The sequence below is a fragment of the Heptranchias perlo genome, chromosome 12 (genome assembly GCF_035084215.1).
Source record: "Heptranchias perlo isolate sHepPer1 chromosome 12, sHepPer1.hap1, whole genome shotgun sequence".
Taxonomy (NCBI): Eukaryota; Metazoa; Chordata; class Chondrichthyes; order Hexanchiformes; family Hexanchidae; genus Heptranchias; species Heptranchias perlo.
The window spans coordinates 68,364,364-68,381,411 of NC_090336.1; the positions used below are offsets into that span (position 1 = coordinate 68,364,364).

At 49.9% G+C, this 17,048-nt stretch overlaps 5 non-coding genes and 10 pseudogenes across 5 annotated transcripts; 5 read left to right on the forward strand and 10 right to left on the reverse strand.

Annotated features, from left to right (window-relative positions):
- Positions 1–73: 73 nt before the first annotated feature.
- LOC137330412 (U2 spliceosomal RNA) lies at positions 74–202 on the reverse strand (annotated as a pseudogene).
- An 844-nt stretch (positions 203–1,046) lies between these two features.
- Positions 1,047–1,251, reverse strand: LOC137328834 (U2 spliceosomal RNA; annotated as a pseudogene).
- A 1,231-nt stretch (positions 1,252–2,482) lies between these two features.
- Positions 2,483–2,648, forward strand: LOC137328387 (U1 spliceosomal RNA). Its single transcript, XR_010964784.1, has one exon. It is a non-coding gene; the product is annotated as a U1 spliceosomal RNA (small nuclear RNA).
- A 916-nt stretch (positions 2,649–3,564) lies between these two features.
- On the reverse strand, positions 3,565–3,693 carry LOC137330415 (U2 spliceosomal RNA; annotated as a pseudogene).
- Positions 3,694–4,537: 844 nt separating this feature from the next.
- On the reverse strand, positions 4,538–4,742 carry LOC137328835 (U2 spliceosomal RNA; annotated as a pseudogene).
- Positions 4,743–5,973: 1,231 nt separating this feature from the next.
- On the forward strand, positions 5,974–6,139 carry LOC137328398 (U1 spliceosomal RNA). The gene has a single exon (XR_010964785.1). It is a non-coding gene; the product is annotated as a U1 spliceosomal RNA (small nuclear RNA).
- A 938-nt stretch (positions 6,140–7,077) lies between these two features.
- Positions 7,078–7,206, reverse strand: LOC137330470 (U2 spliceosomal RNA; annotated as a pseudogene).
- An 844-nt stretch (positions 7,207–8,050) lies between these two features.
- Positions 8,051–8,253, reverse strand: LOC137328664 (U2 spliceosomal RNA; annotated as a pseudogene).
- Positions 8,254–9,484: 1,231 nt separating this feature from the next.
- On the forward strand, positions 9,485–9,650 carry LOC137328410 (U1 spliceosomal RNA). The gene has a single exon (XR_010964786.1). It is a non-coding gene; the product is annotated as a U1 spliceosomal RNA (small nuclear RNA).
- Positions 9,651–10,566: 916 nt separating this feature from the next.
- On the reverse strand, positions 10,567–10,695 carry LOC137330416 (U2 spliceosomal RNA; annotated as a pseudogene).
- Positions 10,696–11,539: 844 nt separating this feature from the next.
- Positions 11,540–11,744, reverse strand: LOC137328837 (U2 spliceosomal RNA; annotated as a pseudogene).
- Positions 11,745–12,975: 1,231 nt separating this feature from the next.
- Positions 12,976–13,141, forward strand: LOC137328422 (U1 spliceosomal RNA). The gene has a single exon (XR_010964787.1). It is a non-coding gene; the product is annotated as a U1 spliceosomal RNA (small nuclear RNA).
- Positions 13,142–14,079: 938 nt separating this feature from the next.
- Positions 14,080–14,208, reverse strand: LOC137330472 (U2 spliceosomal RNA; annotated as a pseudogene).
- Positions 14,209–15,052: 844 nt separating this feature from the next.
- LOC137328665 (U2 spliceosomal RNA) lies at positions 15,053–15,255 on the reverse strand (annotated as a pseudogene).
- A 1,241-nt stretch (positions 15,256–16,496) lies between these two features.
- LOC137328945 (U1 spliceosomal RNA) lies at positions 16,497–16,662 on the forward strand. Its single transcript, XR_010964876.1, has one exon. It is a non-coding gene; the product is annotated as a U1 spliceosomal RNA (small nuclear RNA).
- Positions 16,663–17,048: the final 386 nt, after the last annotated feature.

The following is a 17,048-nucleotide window of genomic DNA, read 5'->3' on the forward strand; positions in this document are numbered from 1 at the left end:
CTCAGTCATAATACGTACACACGGACAGAGACGCTGGGAAAGAGCTGTTTTTCCTTTTGAATATCTCCCCACAGGGAGGTGCACCGTTGCCAGAGACACTGCAATACTGGGTCGATGCGTGGAGTGGACGGAGCCAAGCCCCTATTCCATCTCCCTGTTGCAAAATTCAATTTAATATTCGGTCCCAAAGCCGAGAAGCGATAACCTCCTGAATAGACGTTTGCCATTTGACTGAGTGTGAAAAGACTGAGTGTCAAAGTGGAAATGGCAACTCAAGCCCTCTGCTGGTGACACTGCTGCTACTGTAGGGAGCCATGTGTTCAGCCTTCTGTATATGTTTGCAGGGGATTGAGGGCAACTCCCCTGATGGTCTAGTGGTTAGGACGCAACATTTAAAACTCGTTGAGACCCGGGTTCGAATCCTGGTCAGGGGATGATTTTCTGGTGCAGATTAATTGGCACCGTTCAAGAAAATCTCCCATCCTGAGCGCAATGCTCCACCCAAACCAGTGCCTTTTACTCACCTTAACACTCAGTTAGCAGCACAGTTTGATCTCACAGCTTCCAATGTGGCCATTCACAGTGCACTCCCTCCAAACACACACGCACTGTCTGCTCGCATTTTTAAAGTCAGCAACGTGAAGTTATTTCGCCTCTCGCTTGTGGCAGTTTAAACGTTAACATTGTGTCTCTCTCGCGCTCTCTGTTTCGGGAAATGTCTGACTTGGAAACAATTAATTCTGGAACTGCCAGTTTAAAACTGCAGTAATTTTTCACACAACAACTGGAGTTAAATGTTTCAGGTCAGGAGACCAAGTCTGTGGAAGGTGGCACGTCCCAATACACAGGCTTGCAGCTTCCTGAAAAGTGACCTGAGACTGACGTCTTTCCCTCCAAGGTAAAACTGCAAGAGGGAAAAGGAAGAAAGGGAATGGCACTCATCCATCCCAGGAGTAAACAAGAAAACCACAGTTGCAATATCTCAGCATTCTGAGTAATAATACAGGCTCCAAAAATCCGTTCAGCATTTTGAATATCTCCCCACAGGGAGGTGCACCGTTGCCAGAGACACTGTAATACTGGGTCGATGCGTGGAGTGGACGGAGCAAGCTCTTGTTCCATCTCCCTGTTCCAAAAATCAATTTAATATTTGGTCCCCAGATAGGGGACATATCAGATATTAAACTGATAAGAACAGAAACTTTTTTTTTTTTTTTCTGACACTCTGGGGTGCCTTATTGCCTTACAGATTCATTCCAGATTCCTTGCAGTGACATTACATCAAGCCAAAGCTCTACAAGCCAAAGCTCTACACTCTGCCCGAGGGGATTTCTCCCTGACTGCATCCCCCCGGCATACAATGGCAGGAAGGCTCCAAATGGTTGCCTTCCCCCACTTGACCACTTGATCTTCGCCAAAAGGCCGAGAAGCGATAACGCGCTCGATGCGAATTGATCTCCGCTCCTGTTTTCCCTCCCTCTTTGGTCTCTGGCTGACTGTGTCTAAAGCAGTCTGGAAGCACTGCCGTTCTCTCCCACTCTGGGCACATTTTTGCCACCGTTTCTAATTGCAACAGTGGATCAGTTTAAAGAAGTTGCCGTTTTTTCCTTTCTTGCTAGGATTGCTTGACAGATTGGTAAATTTGCCAGTCGGCCACCGATCAGATGGGAGAAGGTGGCGTCTCAACGGACCTCCGTCAGTCAGTCTCAGTCACTAACTCACTGCCGTGGAAGGAAACCGCTTTAAAGAAAACTAGTGACGTGACGTGACGTGTCTCACAGCGAGTGAGTGAGATTGCAACGGCCAATTGAGAAAGAGGTGAGGTGCTGACAATCAGCAGCTCGTGTTTAAACGTTCATTCCACAGCAGGCAAGACCAATCAAAAGAAAATACTGCAGATGCTGGCTGGGCTGGCTGGGCTGGCTGGCTGGAAATGGGAAATAAAAACACAAGACGTGTTAAAGGCTGGTTAAACTGTCGAAAGAAACAAGGCGTTAATGTTTCAGAAGTGCCTATTGAAAGGTGTCTCTCAAGCTGCTCCCTGACTGGGCCCTGTCCATTGTCACGTTAATCCCAGGGCGGGGCGGGACTGCTTTGACCAGGAGACCTGTTTTCTGGGACGCAGGTGTGACATTCCAGGGAGTGCACCTGCTTTGTGCTGATTCGAAACGACCACGACAACGGCAACTTGCAGTTCTATATTACCACGACAACGCGCGTGTATATATTGCTACAGCAACAACTGGAGGCGGGACATTTCCCTTGAAGGGCGACATGCAAACAACCATCGCCGGCACCGCATCGCTGCAGTATTTTCTCCCAGAGTGTATCATCGGATATACGGTACGATATTTGAGCGGAATTAATCTCTCAGAGCATCAGCACGTTGCGAGCGAAGGGACGTTTTGATTCTTAAAACCTGCCCTTGCAATCGTAAAAGGTAGCGAATGCTGTCTAGTGGCAGTGTGTGGCGACCCAAGGCATACTTACCTGGCAGGGGAGAATCTGTGATCCCGAAGGCGGATCTCCCAGGATGAGGCTAGCCCATTGCACTTGGGGTGTGCGCTGACGCCTGCGATGTCCCCAAATGCGGGATACTCGACTGCAAAATTTGTGGTAGTGGGGGACTGCGTTCGCGCTCTCCCCTGCATCGAAACGAAAAGTTAGATTGTCGACCCCGCGGTCCACCAATCGGATGGGTGACGGTGTTGTGTGTGTGTGTGTGTGTGTGTGTGTGTGTGTACGTATGTCAGTCAGTCTCTCACTCAGAGCTGCTGTGGAAGGAAACCTTTTTAAAAAGAACTTGCATATCGAAAGAAAGATGTGTCTCAAGCTGCCGGGGCCCTGTCCATTGTCACGTTAATGGCTGGACTGCTTTGACCAGGAGACCTGTTTCCTGGGTCGGAGGTGTGAGATTCCAGGGGACCTGCTTTGTGCTGATTTCCAATGGCCGTCCCTCCCTCCCTCCCCCCAGGCCTTCCTTCTGAACACCTTTGTCGTTTTATCGAGGGCCAGAAGCCTGCCTGTGAAAGGGAAGGATCAGCCGGTCGGCCCCCTGCTGGTCGCTGCTGCTCGTGGAGCAGGCGTGCGTGTCCTCAGCCTCTTGGACAGGTTCCTCAGGCGGTTCCCAGGTGGCCCAGTGGTCGAGGACGCAACCTTTTAAATCGTTGAGACCCGGGTTCCAATCCCGGTCGGGGGGATGATTTTCTGGTGCAGATTAATTGGCACCACTCAAAGAAAGTCTCCCCTCCTGAGCGCAATGCTCCACCCTCACCACCACTGCCTTTTCCTCACCGAGACAAACAGACAGTCCGTCCAGTCCAGGAGCGCAGTTTTCATTTGTACTCAGACCCTGCTTGTTTAAAGTTAAGTTATTTTGCAGTTTGAATTATAATCGCTGCCTGCGTGCGAGCGAACGAGCGGCACTCAGCCCAGGAGAAGAAAAGAATACCACTGAGCTGAGAAAGTAAGTGCAATATATCAGCTTTATTCTCAGTCATAATACGTACACACGGACAGAGACGCTGGGAAAGAGCTGTTTTTCCTTTTGAATATCTCCCCACAGGGAGGTGCACCGTTGCCAGAGACACTGCAATACTGGGTCGATGCGTGGAGTGGACGGAGCCAAGCCCCTATTCCATCTCCCTGTTGCAAAATTCAATTTAATATTCGGTCCCAAAGCCGAGAAGCGATAACCTCCTGAATAGACGTTTGCCATTTGACTGAGTGTGAAAAGACTGAGTGTCAAAGTGGAAATGGCAACTCAAGCCCTCTGCTGGTGACACTGCTGCTACTGTAGGGAGCCATGTGTTCAGCCTTCTGTATATGTTTGCAGGGGATTGAGGGCAACTCCCCTGATGGTCTAGTGGTTAGGACGCAACATTTAAAACTCGTTGAGACCCGGGTTCGAATCCTGGTCAGGGGATGATTTTCTGGTGCAGATTAATTGGCACCGTTCAAGAAAATCTCCCATCCTGAGCGCAATGCTCCACCCAAACCAGTGCCTTTTACTCACCTTAACACTCAGTTAGCAGCACAGTTTGATCTCACAGCTTCCAATGTGGCCATTCACAGTGCACTCCCTCCAAACACACACGCACTGTCTGCTCGCATTTTTAAAGTCAGCAACGTGAAGTTATTTCGCCTCTCGCTTGTGGCAGTTTAAACGTTAACATTGTGTCTCTCTCGCGCTCTCTGTTTCGGGAAATGTCTGACTTGGAAACAATTAATTCTGGAACTGCCAGTTTAAAACTGCAGTAATTTTTCACACAACAACTGGAGTTAAATGTTTCAGGTCAGGAGACCAAGTCTGTGGAAGGTGGCACGTCCCAATACACAGGCTTGCAGCTTCCTGAAAAGTGACCTGAGACTGACGTCTTTCCCTCCAAGGTAAAACTGCAAGAGGGAAAAGGAAGAAAGGGAATGGCACTCATCCATCCCAGGAGTAAACAAGAAAACCACAGTTGCAATATCTCAGCATTCTGAGTAATAATACAGGCTCCAAAAATCCGTTCAGCATTTTGAATATCTCCCCACAGGGAGGTGCACCGTTGCCAGAGACACTGTAATACTGGGTCGATGCGTGGAGTGGACGGAGCAAGCTCTTGTTCCATCTCCCTGTTCCAAAAATCAATTTAATATTTGGTCCCCAGATAGGGGACATATCAGATATTAAACTGATAAGAACAGAAACTTTTTTTTTTTTTTTCTGACACTCTGGGGTGCCTTATTGCCTTACAGATTCATTCCAGATTCCTTGCAGTGACATTACATCAAGCCAAAGCTCTACAAGCCAAAGCTCTACACTCTGCCCGAGGGGATTTCTCCCTGACTGCATCCCCCCGGCATACAATGGCAGGAAGGCTCCAAATGGTTGCCTTCCCCCACTTGACCACTTGATCTTCGCCAAAAGGCCGAGAAGCGATAACGCGCTCGATGCGAATTGATCTCCGCTCCTGTTTTCCCTCCCTCTTTGGTCTCTGGCTGACTGTGTCTAAAGCAGTCTGGAAGCACTGCCGTTCTCTCCCACTCTGGGCACATTTTTGCCACCGTTTCTAATTGCAACAGTGGATCAGTTTAAAGAAGTTGCCGTTTTTTCCTTTCTTGCTAGGATTGCTTGACAGATTGGTAAATTTGCCAGTCGGCCACCGATCAGATGGGAGAAGGTGGCGTCTCAACGGACCTCCGTCAGTCAGTCTCAGTCACTAACTCACTGCCGTGGAAGGAAACCGCTTTAAAGAAAACTAGTGACGTGACGTGACGTGTCTCACAGCGAGTGAGTGAGATTGCAACGGCCAATTGAGAAAGAGGTGAGGTGCTGACAATCAGCAGCTCGTGTTTAAACGTTCATTCCACAGCAGGCAAGACCAATCAAAAGAAAATACTGCAGATGCTGGCTGGGCTGGCTGGGCTGGCTGGCTGGAAATGGGAAATAAAAACACAAGACGTGTTAAAGGCTGGTTAAACTGTCGAAAGAAACAAGGCGTTAATGTTTCAGAAGTGCCTATTGAAAGGTGTCTCTCAAGCTGCTCCCTGACTGGGCCCTGTCCATTGTCACGTTAATCCCAGGGCGGGGCGGGACTGCTTTGACCAGGAGACCTGTTTTCTGGGACGCAGGTGTGACATTCCAGGGAGTGCACCTGCTTTGTGCTGATTCGAAACGACCACGACAACGGCAACTTGCAGTTCTATATTACCACGACAACGCGCGTGTATATATTGCTACAGCAACAACTGGAGGCGGGACATTTCCCTTGAAGGGCGACATGCAAACAACCATCGCCGGCACCGCATCGCTGCAGTATTTTCTCCCAGAGTGTATCATCGGATATACGGTACGATATTTGAGCGGAATTAATCTCTCAGAGCATCAGCACGTTGCGAGCGAAGGGACGTTTTGATTCTTAAAACCTGCCCTTGCAATCGTAAAAGGTAGCGAATGCTGTCTAGTGGCAGTGTGTGGCGACCCAAGGCATACTTACCTGGCAGGGGAGAATCTGTGATCCCGAAGGCGGATCTCCCAGGATGAGGCTAGCCCATTGCACTTGGGGTGTGCGCTGACGCCTGCGATGTCCCCAAATGCGGGATACTCGACTGCAAAATTTGTGGTAGTGGGGGACTGCGTTCGCGCTCTCCCCTGCATCGAAACGAAAAGTTAGATTGTCGACCCCGCGGTCCACCAATCGGATGGGTGACGGTGTTGTGTGTGTGTGTGTGTGTGTGTGTGTGTGTGTGTACGTATGTCAGTCAGTCTCTCACTCAGAGCTGCTGTGGAAGGAAACCTTTTTAAAAAGAACTTGCATATCGAAAGAAAGATGTGTCTCAAGCTGCCGGGGCCCTGTCCATTGTCACGTTAATGGCTGGACTGCTTTGACCAGGAGACCTGTTTCCTGGGTCGGAGGTGTGAGATTCCAGGGGACCTGCTTTGTGCTGATTTCCAATGGCCGTCCCTCCCTCCCTCCCCCCAGGCCTTCCTTCTGAACACCTTTGTCGTTTTATCGAGGGCCAGAAGCCTGCCTGTGAAAGGGAAGGATCAGCCGGTCGGCCCCCTGCTGGTCGCTGCTGCTCGTGGAGCAGGCGTGCGTGTCCTCAGCCTCTTGGACAGGTTCCTCAGGCGGTTCCCAGGTGGCCCAGTGGTCGAGGACGCAACCTTTTAAATCGTTGAGACCCGGGTTCCAATCCCGGTCGGGGGGATGATTTTCTGGTGCAGATTAATTGGCACCACTCAAAGAAAGTCTCCCCTCCTGAGCGCAATGCTCCACCCTCACCACCACTGCCTTTTCCTCACCGAGACAAACAGACAGTCCGTCCAGTCCAGGAGCGCAGTTTTCATTTGTACTCAGACCCTGCTTGTTTAAAGTTAAGTTATTTTGCAGTTTGAATTATAATCGCTGCCTGCGTGCGAGCGAGCGAGCGAACGAACGAGCGAACGAGCGGCACTCAGCCCAGGAGAAGAAAAGAATAGCACTGAGCTGAGAAAGTAAGTGCAATATATCAGCTTTATTCTCAGTCATAATACGTACACACGGACAGAGACGCTGGGAAAGAGCTGTTTTTCCTTTTGAATATCTCCCCACAGGGAGGTGCACCGTTGCCAGAGACACTGCAATACTGGGTCGATGCGTGGAGTGGACGGAGCCAAGCCCCTATTCCATCTCCCTGTTGCAAAATTCAATTTAATATTCGGTCCCGAAGCCGAGAAGCGATAACCTCCTGAATAGACGTTTGCCATTTGACTGAGTGTGAAAAGACTGAGTGTCAAAGTGGAAATGGCAAGTCAAGCCCTCTGCTGGTGACACTGCTGCTACTGTAGGGAGCCATGTGTTCAGCCTTCTGTATATGTTTGCAGGGGATTGAGGGCAACTCCCCTGGTGGTCCAGTGGTTAGGACGCAACATTTAAAACTCGTTGAGACCCGGGTTCGAATCCCGGTCAGGGGATGATTTTCTGGTGCAGATTAATTGGCACCGTTCAAGAAAATCTCCCATCCTGAGCGCAATGCTCCACCCAAACCAGTGCCTTTTACTCACCTTAACACTCAGTTAGCAGCACAGTTTGATCTCACAGCTTCCAATGTGGCCATTCACAGTGCACTCCCTCCAAACACACACGCACTGTCTGCTCGCATTTTTAAAGTCAGCAACGTGAAGTTATTTCGCCTCTCGCTTGTGGCAGTTTAAACGTTAACATTGTGTCTCTCTCGCGCTCTCTGTTTCGGGAAATGTCTGACTTGGAAACAATTAATTCTGGAACTGCCAGTTTAAAACTGCAGTAATTTTTCCCACAACAACTGGAGTTAAATGTTTCAGGTCAGGAGACCAAGTCTGTGGAAGGTGGCACGTCCCAATACACAGGCTTGCAGCTTCCTGAAAAGTGACCTGAGACTGACGTCTTTCCCTCCAAGGTAAAACTGCAAGAGGGAAAAGGAAGAAAGGGAGTGGCACTCATCCATCCCAGGAGTAAACAAAAAAACCACAGTTGCAATATCTCAGCATTCTGAGTAATAATACAGGCTCCAAAAATCCGTTCAGCATTTTGAATATCTCCCCACAGGGAGGTGCACCGTTGCCAGAGACACTGTAATACTGGGTCGATGCGTGGAGTGGACGGAGCAAGCTCTTGTTCCATCTCCCTGTTCCAAAAATCAATTTAATATTTGGTCCCCAGATTGGGGACATATCAGATATTAAACTGATAAGAACAGAAACTTTTTTTTTTTTTCTGACACTCTGGGGTGCCTTATTGCCTTACAGATTCATTCCAGATTCCTTGCAGTGACATTACATCAAGCCAAAGCTCTACAAGCCAAAGCTCTACACTCTGCCCGAGGGGATTTCTCCCTGACTGCATCCCCCCGGCATACAATGGCAGGAAGGCTCCAAACGGTTGCCTTCCCCCACTTGACCACTTGATCTTAGCCAAAAGGCCGAGAAGCGATAACGCGCTCGATGCGAATTGATCTCCGCTCCTGTTTTCCCTCCCTCTTTGGTCTCTGGCTGACTGTGTCTAAAGCAGTCTAGAAGCACTGCCGTTCTCTCCCACTCTGGCCACATTTTTGCCACCGTTTCTAATTGCAACAGTGGATCAGTTTAAAGAAGTTGCCGTTTTTTCCTTTCTTGCTAGGATTGCTTGACAGATTGGTAAATTTGCCAGTCGGCCACCGATCAGATGGGAGAAGGTGGTGTCTCAACGGACCTCCGTCAGTCAGTCTCAGTCACTAACTCACTGCCGTGGAAGGAAACCGCTTTAAAGAAAACTAGTGACGTGACGTGACGTGTCTCACAGCGAGTGAGTGAGATTGCAACGGCCAATTGAGAAAGAGGTGAGGTGCTGACAATCAGCAGCTCGTGTTTAAACGTTCATTCCACAGCAGGCAAGACCAATCAAAAGAAAATACTGCAGATGCTGGCTCGGCTGGCTGGGCTGGCTGGCTGGAAATGGGAAATAAAAACACAAGACGTGTTAAAGGCTGGTTAAACTGTCGAAAGAAACAAGGCGTTAATGTTTCAGAAGTGCCTATTGAAAGGTGTCTCTCAAGCTGCTCCCTGACTGGGCCCTGTCCATTGTCACGTTAATCCCAGGGCGGGGCGGGACTGCTTTGACCAGGAGACCTGTTTTCTGGGACGCAGGTGTGACATTCCAGGGAGTGCACCTGCTTTGTGCTGATTCGAAACGACCACGACAACGGCAACTTGCAGTTCTATATTACCACGACAACGCGCGTGTATATATTGCTACAGCAACAACTGGAGGCGGGACATTTCCCTTGAAGGGCGACATGCAAACAACCATCGCCGGCACCGCATCGCTGCAGTATTTTCTCCCAGAGTGTATCATCGGATATACGGTACGATATTTGAGCGGAATTAATCTCTCAGAGCATCAGCACGTTGCGAGCGAAGGGACGTTTTGATTCTTAAAACCTGCCCTTGCAATCGTAAAAGGTAGCGAATGCTGTCTAGTGGCAGTGTGTGGCGACCCAAGGCATACTTACCTGGCAGGGGAGAATCTGTGATCCCGAAGGCGGATCTCCCAGGATGAGGCTAGCCCATTGCACTTGGGGTGTGCGCTGACGCCTGCGATGTCCCCAAATGCGGGATACTCGACTGCAAAATTTGTGGTAGTGGGGGACTGCGTTCGCGCTCTCCCCTGCATCGAAACGAAAAGTTAGATTGTCGACCCCGCGGTCCACCAATCGGATGGGTGACGGTGTTGTGTGTGTGTGTGTGTGTGTGTGTGTGTGTGTACGTATGTCAGTCAGTCTCTCACTCAGAGCTGCTGTGGAAGGAAACCTTTTTAAAAAGAACTTGCATATCGAAAGAAAGATGTGTCTCAAGCTGCCGGGGCCCTGTCCATTGTCACGTTAATGGCTGGACTGCTTTGACCAGGAGACCTGTTTCCTGGGTCGGAGGTGTGAGATTCCAGGGGACCTGCTTTGTGCTGATTTCCAATGGCCGTCCCTCCCTCCCTCCCCCCAGGCCTTCCTTCTGAACACCTTTGTCGTTTTATCGAGGGCCAGAAGCCTGCCTGTGAAAGGGAAGGATCAGCCGGTCGGCCCCCTGCTGGTCGCTGCTGCTCGTGGAGCAGGCGTGCGTGTCCTCAGCCTCTTGGACAGGTTCCTCAGGCGGTTCCCAGGTGGCCCAGTGGTCGAGGACGCAACCTTTTAAATCGTTGAGACCCGGGTTCCAATCCCGGTCGGGGGGATGATTTTCTGGTGCAGATTAATTGGCACCACTCAAAGAAAGTCTCCCCTCCTGAGCGCAATGCTCCACCCTCACCACCACTGCCTTTTCCTCACCGAGACAAACAGACAGTCCGTCCAGTCCAGGAGCGCAGTTTTCATTTGTACTCAGACCCTGCTTGTTTAAAGTTAAGTTATTTTGCAGTTTGAATTATAATCGCTGCCTGCGTGCGAGCGAACGAGCGGCACTCAGCCCAGGAGAAGAAAAGAATACCACTGAGCTGAGAAAGTAAGTGCAATATATCAGCTTTATTCTCAGTCATAATACGTACACACGGACAGAGACGCTGGGAAAGAGCTGTTTTTCCTTTTGAATATCTCCCCACAGGGAGGTGCACCGTTGCCAGAGACACTGCAATACTGGGTCGATGCGTGGAGTGGACGGAGCCAAGCCCCTATTCCATCTCCCTGTTGCAAAATTCAATTTAATATTCGGTCCCAAAGCCGAGAAGCGATAACCTCCTGAATAGACGTTTGCCATTTGACTGAGTGTGAAAAGACTGAGTGTCAAAGTGGAAATGGCAACTCAAGCCCTCTGCTGGTGACACTGCTGCTACTGTAGGGAGCCATGTGTTCAGCCTTCTGTATATGTTTGCAGGGGATTGAGGGCAACTCCCCTGATGGTCTAGTGGTTAGGACGCAACATTTAAAACTCGTTGAGACCCGGGTTCGAATCCTGGTCAGGGGATGATTTTCTGGTGCAGATTAATTGGCACCGTTCAAGAAAATCTCCCATCCTGAGCGCAATGCTCCACCCAAACCAGTGCCTTTTACTCACCTTAACACTCAGTTAGCAGCACAGTTTGATCTCACAGCTTCCAATGTGGCCATTCACAGTGCACTCCCTCCAAACACACACGCACTGTCTGCTCGCATTTTTAAAGTCAGCAACGTGAAGTTATTTCGCCTCTCGCTTGTGGCAGTTTAAACGTTAACATTGTGTCTCTCTCGCGCTCTCTGTTTCGGGAAATGTCTGACTTGGAAACAATTAATTCTGGAACTGCCAGTTTAAAACTGCAGTAATTTTTCACACAACAACTGGAGTTAAATGTTTCAGGTCAGGAGACCAAGTCTGTGGAAGGTGGCACGTCCCAATACACAGGCTTGCAGCTTCCTGAAAAGTGACCTGAGACTGACGTCTTTCCCTCCAAGGTAAAACTGCAAGAGGGAAAAGGAAGAAAGGGAATGGCACTCATCCATCCCAGGAGTAAACAAGAAAACCACAGTTGCAATATCTCAGCATTCTGAGTAATAATACAGGCTCCAAAAATCCGTTCAGCATTTTGAATATCTCCCCACAGGGAGGTGCACCGTTGCCAGAGACACTGTAATACTGGGTCGATGCGTGGAGTGGACGGAGCAAGCTCTTGTTCCATCTCCCTGTTCCAAAAATCAATTTAATATTTGGTCCCCAGATAGGGGACATATCAGATATTAAACTGATAAGAACAGAAACTTTTTTTTTTTTTTTCTGACACTCTGGGGTGCCTTATTGCCTTACAGATTCATTCCAGATTCCTTGCAGTGACATTACATCAAGCCAAAGCTCTACAAGCCAAAGCTCTACACTCTGCCCGAGGGGATTTCTCCCTGACTGCATCCCCCCGGCATACAATGGCAGGAAGGCTCCAAATGGTTGCCTTCCCCCACTTGACCACTTGATCTTCGCCAAAAGGCCGAGAAGCGATAACGCGCTCGATGCGAATTGATCTCCGCTCCTGTTTTCCCTCCCTCTTTGGTCTCTGGCTGACTGTGTCTAAAGCAGTCTGGAAGCACTGCCGTTCTCTCCCACTCTGGGCACATTTTTGCCACCGTTTCTAATTGCAACAGTGGATCAGTTTAAAGAAGTTGCCGTTTTTTCCTTTCTTGCTAGGATTGCTTGACAGATTGGTAAATTTGCCAGTCGGCCACCGATCAGATGGGAGAAGGTGGCGTCTCAACGGACCTCCGTCAGTCAGTCTCAGTCACTAACTCACTGCCGTGGAAGGAAACCGCTTTAAAGAAAACTAGTGACGTGACGTGACGTGTCTCACAGCGAGTGAGTGAGATTGCAACGGCCAATTGAGAAAGAGGTGAGGTGCTGACAATCAGCAGCTCGTGTTTAAACGTTCATTCCACAGCAGGCAAGACCAATCAAAAGAAAATACTGCAGATGCTGGCTGGGCTGGCTGGGCTGGCTGGCTGGAAATGGGAAATAAAAACACAAGACGTGTTAAAGGCTGGTTAAACTGTCGAAAGAAACAAGGCGTTAATGTTTCAGAAGTGCCTATTGAAAGGTGTCTCTCAAGCTGCTCCCTGACTGGGCCCTGTCCATTGTCACGTTAATCCCAGGGCGGGGCGGGACTGCTTTGACCAGGAGACCTGTTTTCTGGGACGCAGGTGTGACATTCCAGGGAGTGCACCTGCTTTGTGCTGATTCGAAACGACCACGACAACGGCAACTTGCAGTTCTATATTACCACGACAACGCGCGTGTATATATTGCTACAGCAACAACTGGAGGCGGGACATTTCCCTTGAAGGGCGACATGCAAACAACCATCGCCGGCACCGCATCGCTGCAGTATTTTCTCCCAGAGTGTATCATCGGATATACGGTACGATATTTGAGCGGAATTAATCTCTCAGAGCATCAGCACGTTGCGAGCGAAGGGACGTTTTGATTCTTAAAACCTGCCCTTGCAATCGTAAAAGGTAGCGAATGCTGTCTAGTGGCAGTGTGTGGCGACCCAAGGCATACTTACCTGGCAGGGGAGAATCTGTGATCCCGAAGGCGGATCTCCCAGGATGAGGCTAGCCCATTGCACTTGGGGTGTGCGCTGACGCCTGCGATGTCCCCAAATGCGGGATACTCGACTGCAAAATTTGTGGTAGTGGGGGACTGCGTTCGCGCTCTCCCCTGCATCGAAACGAAAAGTTAGATTGTCGACCCCGCGGTCCACCAATCGGATGGGTGACGGTGTTGTGTGTGTGTGTGTGTGTGTGTGTGTGTGTGTGTACGTATGTCAGTCAGTCTCTCACTCAGAGCTGCTGTGGAAGGAAACCTTTTTAAAAAGAACTTGCATATCGAAAGAAAGATGTGTCTCAAGCTGCCGGGGCCCTGTCCATTGTCACGTTAATGGCTGGACTGCTTTGACCAGGAGACCTGTTTCCTGGGTCGGAGGTGTGAGATTCCAGGGGACCTGCTTTGTGCTGATTTCCAATGGCCGTCCCTCCCTCCCTCCCCCCAGGCCTTCCTTCTGAACACCTTTGTCGTTTTATCGAGGGCCAGAAGCCTGCCTGTGAAAGGGAAGGATCAGCCGGTCGGCCCCCTGCTGGTCGCTGCTGCTCGTGGAGCAGGCGTGCGTGTCCTCAGCCTCTTGGACAGGTTCCTCAGGCGGTTCCCAGGTGGCCCAGTGGTCGAGGACGCAACCTTTTAAATCGTTGAGACCCGGGTTCCAATCCCGGTCGGGGGGATGATTTTCTGGTGCAGATTAATTGGCACCACTCAAAGAAAGTCTCCCCTCCTGAGCGCAATGCTCCACCCTCACCACCACTGCCTTTTCCTCACCGAGACAAACAGACAGTCCGTCCAGTCCAGGAGCGCAGTTTTCATTTGTACTCAGACCCTGCTTGTTTAAAGTTAAGTTATTTTGCAGTTTGAATTATAATCGCTGCCTGCGTGCGAGCGAGCGAGCGAACGAACGAGCGAACGAGCGGCACTCAGCCCAGGAGAAGAAAAGAATAGCACTGAGCTGAGAAAGTAAGTGCAATATATCAGCTTTATTCTCAGTCATAATACGTACACACGGACAGAGACGCTGGGAAAGAGCTGTTTTTCCTTTTGAATATCTCCCCACAGGGAGGTGCACCGTTGCCAGAGACACTGCAATACTGGGTCGATGCGTGGAGTGGACGGAGCCAAGCCCCTATTCCATCTCCCTGTTGCAAAATTCAATTTAATATTCGGTCCCGAAGCCGAGAAGCGATAACCTCCTGAATAGACGTTTGCCATTTGACTGAGTGTGAAAAGACTGAGTGTCAAAGTGGAAATGGCAAGTCAAGCCCTCTGCTGGTGACACTGCTGCTACTGTAGGGAGCCATGTGTTCAGCCTTCTGTATATGTTTGCAGGGGATTGAGGGCAACTCCCCTGGTGGTCCAGTGGTTAGGACGCAACATTTAAAACTCGTTGAGACCCGGGTTCGAATCCCGGTCAGGGGATGATTTTCTGGTGCAGATTAATTGGCACCGTTCAAGAAAATCTCCCATCCTGAGCGCAATGCTCCACCCAAACCAGTGCCTTTTACTCACCTTAACACTCAGTTAGCAGCACAGTTTGATCTCACAGCTTCCAATGTGGCCATTCACAGTGCACTCCCTCCAAACACACACGCACTGTCTGCTCGCATTTTTAAAGTCAGCAACGTGAAGTTATTTCGCCTCTCGCTTGTGGCAGTTTAAACGTTAACATTGTGTCTCTCTCGCGCTCTCTGTTTCGGGAAATGTCTGACTTGGAAACAATTAATTCTGGAACTGCCAGTTTAAAACTGCAGTAATTTTTCCCACAACAACTGGAGTTAAATGTTTCAGGTCAGGAGACCAAGTCTGTGGAAGGTGGCACGTCCCAATACACAGGCTTGCAGCTTCCTGAAAAGTGACCTGAGACTGACGTCTTTCCCTCCAAGGTAAAACTGCAAGAGGGAAAAGGAAGAAAGGGAGTGGCACTCATCCATCCCAGGAGTAAACAAAAAAACCACAGTTGCAATATCTCAGCATTCTGAGTAATAATACAGGCTCCAAAAATCCGTTCAGCATTTTGAATATCTCCCCACAGGGAGGTGCACCGTTGCCAGAGACACTGTAATACTGGGTCGATGCGTGGAGTGGACGGAGCAAGCTCTTGTTCCATCTCCCTGTTCCAAAAATCAATTTAATATTTGGTCCCCAGATTGGGGACATATCAGATATTAAACTGATAAGAACAGAAACTTTTTTTTTTTTTCTGACACTCTGGGGTGCCTTATTGCCTTACAGATTCATTCCAGATTCCTTGCAGTGACATTACATCAAGCCAAAGCTCTACAAGCCAAAGCTCTACACTCTGCCCGAGGGGATTTCTCCCTGACTGCATCCCCCCGGCATACAATGGCAGGAAGGCTCCAAACGGTTGCCTTCCCCCACTTGACCACTTGATCTTAGCCAAAAGGCCGAGAAGCGATAACGCGCTCGATGCGAATTGATCTCCGCTCCTGTTTTCCCTCCCTCTTTGGTCTCTGGCTGACTGTGTCTAAAGCAGTCTAGAAGCACTGCCGTTCTCTCCCACTCTGGCCACATTTTTGCCACCGTTTCTAATTGCAACAGTGGATCAGTTTAAAGAAGTTGCCGTTTTTTCCTTTCTTGCTAGGATTGCTTGACAGATTGGTAAATTTGCCAGTCGGCCACCGATCAGATGGGAGAAGGTGGTGTCTCAACGGACCTCCGTCAGTCAGTCTCAGTCACTAACTCACTGCCGTGGAAGGAAACCGCTTTAAAGAAAACTAGTGACGTGACGTGACGTGTCTCACAGCGAGTGAGTGAGATTGCAACGGCCAATTGAGAAAGAGGTGAGGTGCTGACAATCAGCAGCTCGTGTTTAAACGTTCATTCCACAGCAGGCAAGACCAATCAAAAGAAAATACTGCAGATGCTGGCTCGGCTGGCTGGGCTGGCTGGGCTGGCTGGCTGGAAATGGGAAATAAAAACACAAGACGTGTTAAAGGCTGGTTAAACTGTCGAAAGAAACAAGGCGTTAATGTTTCAGAAGTGCCTATTGAAAGATGTCTCTCAAGCTGCTCCCTGACTGGGCCCTGTCCATTGTCACGTTAATCCCAGGGCGGGGGCGGGACTGCTTTGACCGGGAGACCTGTTTTCTGGGACGCAGGTGTGACATTCCAGGGAGTGCACCTGCTTTGTGCTGATTCGAAACGACCACGACAACGGCAACTTGCAGTTCTATATTACCACGACAACGCGCGTGTATATATTGCTACAGCAACAACTGGAGGCGGGACATTTCCCTTGAAGGGCGACATGCAAACAACCATCGCCGGCACCGCATCGCTGCAGTATTTTCTCCCAGAGTGTATCATCGGATATACGGTACGATATTTGAGCGGAATTAATCTCTCAGAGCATCAGCACGTTGCGAGCGAAGGGACGTTTTGATTCTTAAAACCTGCCCTTGCAATCGTAAAAGGTAGCGAATGCTGTCTAGTGGCAGTGTGTGGCGACACAAAGCATACTTACCTGGCAGGGGAGAATCTGTGATCCCGAAGGCGGATCTCCCAGGACGAGGCTAGCCCATTGCACTTGGGGTGTGCGCTGACGCCTGCGATGTCCCCAAATGCGGGATACTCGACTGCAAAATTTGTGGTAGTGGGGGACTGCGTTCGCGCTCTCCCCTGCATCGAAACGAAAAGTTAGATTGTCGACCCCGCGGTCCACCAATCGGATGGGTGACGGTGTTGTGTGTGTGTGTGTGTGTGTGTGTACGTATGTCAGTCAGTCTCTCACTCAGAGCTGCTGTGGAAGGAAACCTTTTTAAAAAGAACTTGCATATCGAAAGAAAGATGTGTCTCAAGCTGCCGGGGCCCTGTCCATTGTCACGTTAATGGCTGGACTGCTTTGACCAGGAGACCTGTTTCCTGGGTCGGAGGTGTGAGATTCCAGGGGACCTGCTTTGTGCTGATTTCCAACGGCCGTCCCTCCCTCCCTCCCTCCCCCCAGGCCTTCCTTCTGAACAACTTTGTCGTTTTATCGAGGGCCAGAAGCCTGCCTGTGAAAGGGAAGG